The 12,732-nt window shown below is 40.8% G+C and overlaps 1 protein-coding gene; it reads left to right on the top strand.

Moving 5' to 3' along the window:
• The window catches only part of LOC145456243 (uncharacterized), a 223,473-nt gene that overhangs the window by 192,464 nt on the left and 18,277 nt on the right, over positions 1–12,732 (top strand).

The raw sequence follows: 12,732 nt of genomic DNA, 5'->3' as shown, positions 1-12,732 counted from the left end.
CAGTACCACTATAAACGAAAAGTTTACTAATTGAAGGTATAGCAAAAGTCTAGCCACAAAAAAATAACGAATTATTGTGCAAATGCATAAAAAAATAACAAAATCCACTACGTACACTGTGCAGGTACATTCCTTACCAAAAGAAAGAAGCAGTAGTCACAGTACAAATACTTGGAGCAAGGGAGATTTATTAGCCTACATTTTTTAAATCAATTTCTGGGCATTTTGATATTCTTTCCAAAAATTGTCGAACTTGTTCGACTGAAATCCAGAATTTTTATCACCAACAAGGATATGTTGAATGAATGGCACTATTTGAAAGACCTTGGGATAACTAAGATCCCATGCGTAATAGCATGCTACGTAATCAATTATCATCTCAAACGGTCTTCTTTGGTTTTCGGATATGCGCTTGATGGTGATGCCATTGGCCGCAATCCACGATTGTTCATCTCCATTCTCATGACGTGTAATCAAAAGATGAGGAGGAGTCAACTTTGAAATCGTTAAATCGACTGTATGTGCCTGGAACTAAAACAATATGTTAGCTTCAGATTATTTTGCTAAATATTCACGTGCACGAATCCAGAGCACATGAGAAATGCTTATAGGAGGCTTCTCATCAGGGATGTAATGACTTGAGTAATGAGTTTCTCATGCCTCGACTCGACACAATATGTGTATTGACTTGACTTGAGTCATTGCGCATGACTCGAACCAAGTCATATGAGTTGAGACTCAGATGGCCAAGGAAGACATTTCACCGTAATTTCAAAGAATACTTAAATAACCACACTATTGGCATTTCTTCTATTGGTACTGGCCCTTAAAAATGCTACCAGAAACTACTAAAAGTAAGAAAATTAGTGCGAACCATTCGATATCACCAAACAGTGAACACAATGACTTGGAATCGACTCGAGTCATAATACCATGAATCGGACTCGAACCTCTACTTGTTGACTTGGACTCGGACTTGACTCGGAGGTAAATTGAAAATGAATCGACTCTACTCGAGTCAATCCTATAAAAGTGATATTGAGTTTGGACTTGGAGCCTTGTGACTTGGTTACGACCGAGCTTCTCACACTAAAGATATAAGTGTAGTTGAATCGGCCAATAGTTTAAAGGGGCACTGCACTATAAAAATGATGTCGTCTCAAATTGAAGGGCGAAACGAAAATTTTTTTAGGCCACAGCCATTTTCTTCAGAACGCCACCGTAAAGGAGCTGCAATTTATTGAATCTTCCACATGGGAATCATGCTCCAGCAGTCACGCAGAAATCGAACTTTATATCGTTGGCAGCCGATGTTATGAAGGAAATATGTCGTACACGCAAAGATGGTTTAGGTACCGCGTTCAACGGAAAATGTTCAGTCAGGAGATTTATGTCAAAATCGGGCCTAGTGTATTCGATTTTTTTAGGGCGTGTACGACATATTTCCTTCATAGCATCGGCTGACAACTATATAAATTTCGATTTCTGCGTGACTGATAGAGTATAATTTCCCTGTGGAAAATTCAATAAATTGCAGCTCCATTAAGGTGGTGTTCTGAAGAAAATGGATTCGGCCTAAAAAATTTTCTCGTTTCACCCTTGAATTTTGAGACCACATAGTTTTTAGAGTGCAGTGCATCGTTAACAAGCTTAGCTCCAAAGGGCAAATTGATTTTAAGTTCTTATATTATTCGATTATAAATTGAAGCATTAATTGATGCACCAATTGTGTACAGATGCATAAATTTCTCTGCATCTTCGGAATCTCAAGGGGTACCAATGAACCTCGGACCTCGTTCGATCATAACTTGTTAGCTGCTTAATCTTAAAGGAGCACTGCGCTATAAAAAAAGGTCACAAATCAACTCGCAGGTTGAAAAAAATTTGCCGCAGCCATTGTCTTCAGAAAGCCACCATAATGTAGGCTTACCATACGTCTTCTTTTAAGAGGATTTGTCCTCTTTTTTGACTTTTTTGAAAGTGTCCTCGGAGGACGCCCTTTTGTCCTCTTTTTTGAGATTTTGTCCTCTTTTTTGAAAATTTAGGTCAGATATAGAGGAAATTGCGAGTGATATGCCGCAAATTAGCGCAGAAGTGAAGCTCCGGCGGGTATTTCGGAGGAAAAAGCAGTGATTTCAGCTCTGAGCGAAATGAAGACCTTTTTTTTTAGTCATCAATCTGGCAATGTGGAGTTAAAAACGTGTTTTTGAGCTCGGAGCAGATGTGAAGACCTTTTTTTTTTTTTTTTTTTTTTTAGTCAACCGATCACAAAGTGGGAAAAATTAACCGTTTTTGAGAATTTCACTCCGGTTTTGCATGTTGCAAATTTCTGAAAAGTGTCCTCTTTTTTGATTTCCAAAATATGGTAAGCCTACCATAATGGTGCTGCAATTAAATTAGGGTTAACATACGACCTCCTTTAGGAGGATTTGTCCTTCTTTTTCAGGTTTTCGAAATTGTCGTCCTAGGACGCCTAAATGTCTTCCTTTTTGGCAGCTCCAGTACTGTTAGTGTGAAAATCCTCCTTTCCCGATTCCAAAATATGATAAACATAAATTAAATGAATTTTGCATAAGACCCGTTACGCTCGAGCTTCCGCGTTTCTAGTGCATTAACTTCACCATCGCTTTACTCGCCGTAATTTCTATATTTTCGCAACGGGTTACGGATAGGGCTGGGCATAATGATTCGAGTACTCGAATCTGAATCGAGTATTAATTTGGATGATTCGAGTCGAGTAGTAAAACACGATTTTTTTCGAGTACTGAAATTATACGCTCCTCGCAACTGAAAGTTAATTTACGAACGATAATTATAGTTTTGACACTATTTTCCACTGAGGAAGCCTGGAACCTTGATTGGCCGTGTCGCAGTACACGAGACATAGTACAAAGCTTCGAACGTTACTGGAAATAACACATTTACGAAGTCATGATCAACCCGCAACATTGTCCAGAAGAGCAATGAAATCGTTATGGTTGAAAAAATACCTAGTATCTTTAATGTGATGGATAACATGCGTTATGTTCTTTGTAGTGGCATAAAAGGTACATATTTGAACTTTAACATAGTACATGTTGTTGTGACGTCATAACGAGTGATATTCGAATACTCGACTCGACTCGAAGCATAATACGTGATTCAGAATCGAATCACTCAGGTACTCGATTTTGCCCAGCCCTAGTTACGAATCGATGACGCGCAGCCACGTCAGTCGGTCCAAATTATAGTAGGGAGCCGTGACTCTCTCCGTTCGCATTTTATTTGTCGTGCGTTTGGGAAAGATTGAGGTGAGATTGTTGCGCTATATTTCTCCCGAGACTGATTGAATAAGGATAGAGTGATAGATTGTCAGCTGGGACCCTTGTTTTTATAGTGTAGTGTTGAGTGGCTGGTAGGATAAACACTCCAGCGATTTAGATGATGTTCAGCCCTGTGAATTGCTGTTTCTAGCGGAATACCAATTACTTCCACATCTACGAGGTCTTATAAAAGCCTAGAATTGGTCCGTACTACGTATTGGCAGATACGAAATCATATAAAAGATATCGGCCTGGTTTGAATGATCATGACCATTGTAGTCCAAACACCACGGACGCAACGACAATAACTCTACGTGCGGAACTTGTGGACTTCGATCCATGATAATGATTAGGTAGGAGTTGATTGTCATGATATGATTGGAGGTTGACTAATCACAATGTTGTCTGGATTTCAGTTTCCTGCGGAAGACAAGATAGACTTCGAAGACATCTTCACTGTTGGAGCTTGCTGGAAAGCGTTTGGTTCTGCTTGGGTATACCTGCCGTTGAACCACATTACCTTACAGTTCCTACTTTAAATGGATCACCAAGAGTTGTATCAATTGAAGAACAGACACTCGGAAGGAATGAGTTTGGTTGGGGTGTACCAGTGTTGGGATGACTCGAGTCTTGACTCGACTCGAGTCAGATTCGAGTCACCTTTTTCGTATGACTTGACTTGACTCGAGTCACTTTGCTAAAATCACTTGACTTGACTTGACTTGACTCGGAGTATCAGAAATGTGGATTGACTCGTGACTCGGAGGAAAATTCACGAGTCAATTTCAAGTCATCAAGTAGGCTAATCGGCATCGATAAAAATCACTGTATCTTGCTTATGTTCGGATTGTTTGCGAAAAGGTGGTGTAACCCGTGAGAGTGACCACTGACCAATCATTCAATGATCTTGCGTTTCACTGAGCCTCCATTGTTCTCTCACAAATAAATTGACTACTAACGAAGTGATCGAAGCCTACATCGTACGTTGTCGTAAACTAGTAGTAAGGTAATTTAACAGCAAGATATATATTTATGTTCTCTGTTCTTACCTCAACCAAACCTCTTGTTTTATTGAAATTGAAAGATGATACAGTTTCTATACTCATAAACCATTGGCGCAGACTCGAATTGTATCATATCAATATTTATAAAGAGGTAATGTATTGCATCTTAGCAAGTCGTTCCTCTATTCTCTATTTTGACTGGTAACTAATAACTGAGGCTATGCAAATACTTACGTAGTTCAACAGTTCTACGTATATGTGAGCGATACAACGCCGTATTGCGTGTATATTTAACTCTATATTCGTTCATCGATTCAGAATAAATGTCCACTCAATCTGTACTTCAGACAGCTAGCAAAATGCAATGACGTAATCATGCTTCCTACTTCGAAAAGGCAACTTGACTTGAATTGTGACTTGACTCGTGACTTGACTTGACTTGACTCGACTTGACTCGAGTCACTTCCAAAAATCTCGTGACTTGACTTGACTCGAGTCACCTTCGAAAATCGATTGACTTGACTTGACTCTAGTCAAAATGTGCAATGACTCGTGAATCGAAGGTAGTGACTTGATCCCAACACTGGATGCACTTGATCAAGTATTCAAGGTCTAGGACTTGCAGTCTCTCCTAATCATTTGTTCGACCCAAGCAGCTAAGCTAAACTACAAATATTTTTAATTTTGTCAAGTGAGGAGCAGCGTTTGATTATATTTACATCAATTGAACAATTTTACAAAACTAGACGATGTATTTAATCTGTCGTATTATCATGGTATAATTCCAAATATTGCATCAATTTGTGACTGCATCGCAAAAATGAATATTGCAATTTTTTTCCTCTATGCGACTGAATTGCAATTTGCAAAGAATGTCGAATTTTATAAATATCGTAAATAATAATGACAATGATTGATGCTGTATAAGTATCATATTCTAGGTAATATTAGTAATTTAAAGAAAAAAATTAAGTTTTGCTTGGGAGCAATTGTTTTCATAATAAAGAGGCTGGAGTCGGAGTCGGAGTCACGTCATTTTCACAAGCTCCGACTCTGACTCGACAGCCCTGCTTACTACATTTCTTGCACTTAGTATTGGAGCCCCCTCCTGAAAATTATAAATACGCGTAATTTACAGAATTGAGTCTGACTGTATTGGCAATTAGGAGATAACGTGTCGTCCAACATGCGACTTCGCTTGTGCGCTCGAAGCGAAATCGTCGGCTATGAAACATTTGCGCAAAATAACCGAGGAATGTTCACTGAAATCGTCGATATTGCTATGCCTAAAACCCCAAACACTCCTATCCTCTCCAAATGAGCCCATTGCTATACAGAGGCCACCCCCAATATATGCAAGTAACATATTTATTGATCGAATTCATTCACTACCTTGTAAAATATTTCGTGCTTCGCGCGACCAGGGCATGACTGCACACTGCACAGTTGCACAAGGAGTTTTCATGACATAATTGTTATCAATGGTTGGCCACCCCTGATATAGAGAGAATTAGACATTATTTGCAAATTACGATTCGGTTGCATGGAGGAAGAAAAAAGCAATATGCATCTTCGCGATGCAGGCAGAAATTGATGCAATTTCTGGAATTATGCCATGATATTGTGACAGAGCAAAAAATATCGTCTGGTTGTAAAATTGATGTAAATATAACCAGACGCTCCTTCCCACTTCACAAAATTAAAAATATTTGTAGTGTAGCTTAGCTGCTTGGGTTAAACAAATGATTAAGAAGGACTGCAAGTCATAGTCCTTGATACATTTCAATTATACATGATGGGCTATATGTCGTGTTTGAATAATACATACATATTAGGTTATTAGAGAGTCCATGTTATAAAAACTGATAAAATATAAAAAAAGGAAGGATATTCAGTAAGGCAATCTTTCATGCATATAGTGAATAATTTGCGCTGTGCCACAATGAAACAACTTTGCATGCCATCGTTAATCATATGTTTGCATATGTTTGCTGGTAGGGTTACCATACGTCCTCTTTTAAGAGGATTCATCCTCTTTTTTGACTTTTTTGAAAGTGTCCTCGGAGGACGCCCTTTTGTCCTCTTTTTTTGTGAATTTAGGTCAGGGGTGGGCAACATACGGCCCGCAACCCGGATCCGGACCGCGAAGGGATTTTGTCCGGCCCGCGGACAGTTTTTCGTCTTACATGATAATGTGGCCCGCCAGCCCCAGTCTTCCGAGATTCCCCACTACTTGCTCACATACATTTTAGTGATTGTATGTTTTTATACACATGTATGCACACTGCACAGCGAGCGAGGTGGAGCTTACGCGTAAGTTCGTCGAAGCCAATAGACTTGCATTATCGGCATTTATGATGTACTGAACCCTGATGTCATTTGTGGTAATAATGGTGTTTGTCGACGACAATGGTCATTTACATCAGGCCGATATTTCTTATTTTTGATTCCGTAACCGTCGACTTGTAGCACGGCGCACACTTCTAGGCTTTTGTAAGACACCGATTATGCCAGGTATCGCCAACTGAAAACGGGTCGCGGGCCAATTTCAAATTTCGAGACCGCGGCTCGCATGAATTCAATATCGAGATAGACAGGCCGCACAGTTTAACAACCACGCTATCTCGTCACCTACTTAATCCTAATGCATTGATATCTTGGTAAATTTGGGGTACCGGGCTTATTGAACGCCTTGAAATCTTGATGAAAGATTGCACCGTGTGGTGATTGATCAGAGAGAAGCAGACATGGTGGTACCTGTATGACAGCGGTGGCACCTGTATGACAGAGGTGGTACCTGTATGACAGGGATGGCCAACCTGCGACCGCAGAAGCAAATTTGTGCGGCCGTGGACACGTAATTCAATTAGTAGGTGTTGGCGACCGTCGACGTGGAATTTGAATTTACGAATTGACTCCCGATTTCTTGAAATATTTTAATTATTCTTGAAAGTTTCTTCGCGCAGCGCGCGATTCAATGCGACTTTATTTTTCGATTATAATATAGTTGCGCACTTTGCAATCAGAGCCCCACAGTACAGTTGCGAACAGATGCGCCACATATAGAAATACCAACTCGGAATCGTGTTCTACTCACTATACCGACAATCCAGACGGGAGGTCAAGACATGCAAAGAACAGCATGTAACAAAGTGACTAATAATAATTGGCCTGCCCTGACCGACCCTCCACCAACTCTACCTGTGAATCTGATCACATGGGATGAGAAATAACATGTAGAACTACTAATTTTAATGACGAAATTCATGAATGAATCTGAAAAAATTTTCGCGCTTGGCGCGACTATGAACAGCCTACATTATTTAACATATTAGTACAGAGTTCGCCGGAAATGGACATAGACACTCTAACATGAGTATTTGGCGTCCTGCTAGTTCATTACGACTATTCCCTGGAATGCGGCCGTAGGCTACATGAGTAGTCGAAATGCGGCCGCGACTGGCAAAAAGATTGGCCACCCCTGCTGTATGAGAGTGCGATTTCTTCCTTGTATACGTGGATAAATGGGCGAATAATGTATCGATTCAGCAATCCGGCCCGCCAAGTACTTAATTTTCCTGTATCCGGCCCGCCGACTTGGAGAAGTTGCCCGCCCCTGATTTAGGTCATATTTACAGAAAATTGGAGTCGTAGTTTCAAAGACTCCAGAGTCGGAGCCGGAGTCTGAGTCGGTCCATTGAAAATGTGTGGAGTCGGAGTTGGTAGTAAAATTGACCGACCCCACAACCCTAGCGTCCGTATTCGAAATACATTGCGCTGAGTACTAGCATAACGGAAGAGGATTATATATATCTAAGCTTGTAAATATCTCAAAACTTTAGAAGCGATTAATAACGGAAAACGAGCGCCGTATAGCTGAAAGGTTTGCTTCAGGTAGAAGAAAATTAGGACTTTCTCTACAACGAGGTCTTAACGAGCGCATATAATGCTTTCCCTGTGTGTGTGAAGAATGCTGACGGGAGACGAAAGTTCAAGTAGCCAATAGAATAAGCTACACACTTTCGGGCTTATATATTTGTCAATCTGACTCTGAGTCTGTGGCCCATCAATCGCTAACCTAACCGTACGACACTGGCCCACACAACCGAAACACGACAATCTAACAACCGACCTATCTCGGCACAAAATACCTTGATTCAGACTCGGGGTCATAAACACCTACACGATTTTCACTACCAAGTCACACATGCGTAAACTTGACAACTCCGATAGGATATCGTGTCTGAATATGTTGTATTATTGTCTTATCATCCATCATTCTAACACAAGGCCTACATTTCCAGATGCTTATTGCCACAATTCGTTGCCAGTGATGGTAATTACAATAAACCGGTCTCTGCGCACAGAAAATCTTTGCTGCGCACAAAAAATCCGAAGGGATGACTTTTTTCATTTTTTAATTGTTGTTCACAAAGTGACCACGCAAGCGCGCAGACTCGTGAAAAATTAGAGGGAAAATTGCCAGGGGCAAATAGTGTTATCGGTGAAGTCTGAAACCGAGGTACAAGTGCGGCCAGTAAAGGTAAATATTGCGCTCTGTGAAGAAATGATAATTTGCAATGACGTGCGCCTCACGAAAGACATTTTTCTTTTGGTATGGTCTCGTACGCGTGAGCAATACTGATATCATTTCAATAGCGCAATCTTTTCTGAGAATGGCGAAATAACATGGTTTAACAAAGTTTTAAATAACAATGGGCTAGCTCGAAGTTAATCTGCAAGAAACTAACGAGTAGTCTTCCCCGTGTGGCATGAACATTGCGTAAGATTTAGCCTACTGTACAATTACATGTCGTGAATTTTCGAAGTCATCACTTTCATCAGGCAAATCTGATCACGTTGATGAGACAGGATAATATGCAGAACATGCAAGTACAAGCATCAATATTGTTGAAAAAATCCATCCCCTTGCAAACGTTGATTGGGAAACGCTGCAACTGTTGCACTGTAGGGCGTTGAATTACATCATCTTCTCAGCAGCACAAATTTTGATATTACTCGATTCGTTTGAACGGGAATCTTCTGTCGATAAGGCCATACCTAGGATTACCATATTTTGGAAATCTGAAAAGAGGACACTTTTGCAATACCGGAGGAAAATACTGAAACATAGTAAATTTTTCCCATTTCGTGGTCGGTTGACTAAAAAAAAGTTAAGCTTTCCGGATCAGCTCCTGAAATATAGCCGCCGGAGCGTTACTTCAGTACTGATTTACTGTATCTCACTCGAATTTTACCCTATATTTGAACAAAATTCTCAAAAAGAAGGACAAAATCTAAAAAAGAGGACATTTGGGCGTCCTCCGAGGACACTTTCAAAAAAGTCAAAAAGGAGGAAAAATCCTAAGAGGAAGTATGGTAAGCCTATCACATAATGATATTGCTTGCTTCAGTCAAACTTGAATATTCGTATCATTATATCTGACTGTATGTCTCGATAGTAATGAGTGCATTGTCGATATTAAGACGTCACATCAGTGTTTCAACGCGGTCGGCCTACATCAGTGGTTCCCAACTTGTGGTACGCGTACCACTAGTGGTACGCGAAGGTCTTCCAGGTGGTACGCGAGTAGATTCTGTCTTTTTCGATCGAAGGGAGTTATTAGTTCAGGTGAGGTTGATTTTGAGTTTTTTGAAGCCGTCGTCTCACGCTATTCCCCAGCTGCTAATTTTCCCTTATACGCGGGAATGCGAGCAAGGATTTTCATCCCTAATGACTATCAAGTCGAAGAAACGAAACCGACTTGTTGCGCCCATACATGACTTTCGATGCGCTGTAAGCAAACGTATATGCCACGCATCGACAAGCTAGTGGTAAATAAACAGATGCAGCCATCGCATTTAATAAATTGCTTTTGTCGTGTGTTGTTATTTCATTACGCTATTTTTCCTGTGACTGGTGGTAAAATAATACAATTCCATACATCCCATCAACCCTGGCTGATAATGCCTAGTTCAGGGGTATCAAACTCAAATTACGTCGCGGGCCGGATCGAAGTCATGAAATCGAAGTCATTCTAGCCAGCGAGTCGCAACACCATTATTTGCGAGCAATGCGAAAATACGATGTTTGTCCGGATGAATACAGTTAAGAACCGCTAAAACGGCATTACCGGCGATACAAGTAGACATAATTAAGTGTTCCCTTTGCTTCAGTCCAGGGTTGGCCAACATGCGGCCGTAAGAGGGAATTTGTGTGGCCGTAGACACGTAATTCAATTAGTATGTGTTGGCGGCCGTCGACTTGCAATTCGAATTTTCGAATTGACTCCCGATTTCTTGAAAGATTTTAATTAATCTTGAAATTTTCTTCGCGCTGCGCGCGATTCAATCCGATAACATTTTTCGATTTTAATATAGTAGCACCCTTTGCAATCAGAGCCCCACAATACAGATGCGAACACCAGTGGAAAACAATGCGACTCACATGGAAATATCAGCTCGGAATCGTGTGCTCCTCACTCTACTAAAAATCCTCATGGGAGGTCAAGAAATAACAGCATGCTACATAGTGACTAATACCAATTGGCCCACCCGAAGATGCATCATAATTTATAACTTGCTTTAAATTTTCGACCCCCCCCCCCTATACATCAACTCTATACCAGTGGATCTGATCACACGGGATGAGAAAGGATAAATGTTTGAGGGTAATATGTAAAACTACTAATATCAATGACGAAATTCATTGGTGAATCTGATTTTTTTTCGCGCTTCGCGCGACTATGAGAGGATCCGGCCCACCGCCCACGAACCGTATATTTGACATCCCTGGCCTAGTTCAATGGAATCTGTTAATACACCTCGCATAGGTCAAATACGTGGAAACGCGCGTAGCTTCATATAGGTGGTACGCGAGCACTGCATAAAACCTCAAAATGGTACGTGGGTGGAAAAAGGTTGGGAACCACTGGCCTACATCGATCGCATGTTTTGTTTTGAAGTGCGTTCTCGTGCGTGTATGAATACTAGTAATCTATAGCAGTGCTCTTCAACCGGGGTGGTCGTACACCCTAGGGTGTACCAGAATTCGCAAAGGGTGTACCACTCGGATGGGGTGTACAGGGGTGTACCAGATCCGAGTAACAATGAGCCGATGGCTAGCTATCACAAATGCCGGTTTATAGGTCAGTACAGACAGGTTGACGCACAGGTTAACGAGCAATATGGTACAATGTTATCTCAAGTGTAATACTGTACACTAGAGCCCGACCGATATTGGATTTCTGAGCCGATACCGATAAGACCGATATCCAGTACCTCCACCGATAACCCCGATATATTCAGCCGATATTCAAAAGATATGGAATCTAGCTCAAGGCCCATATTTACCACCTCAGAGCATTTATTTCAACAACTTCACAGCCATTGAAATGCTTGAACATGAAATAAATGATCTAGGGGCTATAAAAATATATCAAAAGCACCAATCCAGCAGTTGCTGATTACAGTTCACGAAACAAAATTTCTCGACCCTTTCTCCAAGGAGTGAACTTCTGTGGTCTTCCATAAATGATGTATATAGTACTAAACACAGTGAACAGTCTTTCACTTGGTACCATAGTTAGTGGCACAGCAAGAATTGGAAATCTTTCTTCATCTCGGTTCCACCACTCACTTGCAGGGATCTTTCCTTCAATGGTTTCACCAAATATTGATAATAATATTGACATTCTTCTGGCAGTGCCCCTGGAGCCTTCAGCACATCATTAACAAATAGCTGAAGAGAATGTGCAAAACAATTGACATTGTCCACGTCTGCAACTGGTCCACCAATCCCCCTTGGGCCTTGACCATGACCAGCATTTGAACAATCGATTGATCAATATTTCACGCTCTTTTGTCAGAATTGGCCAATGTCATCATGGAATCAAAAATTTTCGTATCAATTAGTGGCTTTACTCCACGTTTTTTTGATTTTTTTGCCCTCTATGCTAGCATATTTCCTATCATGGTGGTCCCACAGGCCTCAGTTAGACGACTTCATACATTGCTGGTATAATTAGCTCTGTTGGTACCGAACCAATAGCACTATCTTCAGAGAAATGTTTCGACGCGACGCTTTTCTCTATCATCACGAGGGTCAGTCCAGCATTATTGAAGTTCTCATTTCTCTTACTGATTGAAATCTTCCGCAGACAACTATCCAAGTATCCATCCAACTGCTCTCTGTCTTTCTTTGGTAATCGATTACAGCAGGGGAATTCCCACGAAGTCGGTGGGGCATAACGGTGGTTAGTTATTAATAATATTTTTCAGATAGGCACGCCTAATGCCGGCATGCAGTATGCAGTAAATGCAGCTTGGCGATTTATTTTTATAATTTATCGTCCTCACGTTTTCTATCGACTTCTCTGACTCCCTTCTACCATGTTGTGACGTCACGAAAATAGCCGATATTTTTT

This window comes from Botryllus schlosseri, chromosome 14 (genome assembly GCF_051294905.1).
Source record: "Botryllus schlosseri isolate E-star chromosome 14, Bs_hap1, whole genome shotgun sequence".
Lineage (NCBI taxonomy): Eukaryota > Metazoa > Chordata > Ascidiacea > Stolidobranchia > Styelidae > Botryllus > Botryllus schlosseri.
Note: the sequence above shows the minus strand (reverse complement) of the source record. Positions and strands in the feature narration are given on the sequence as shown.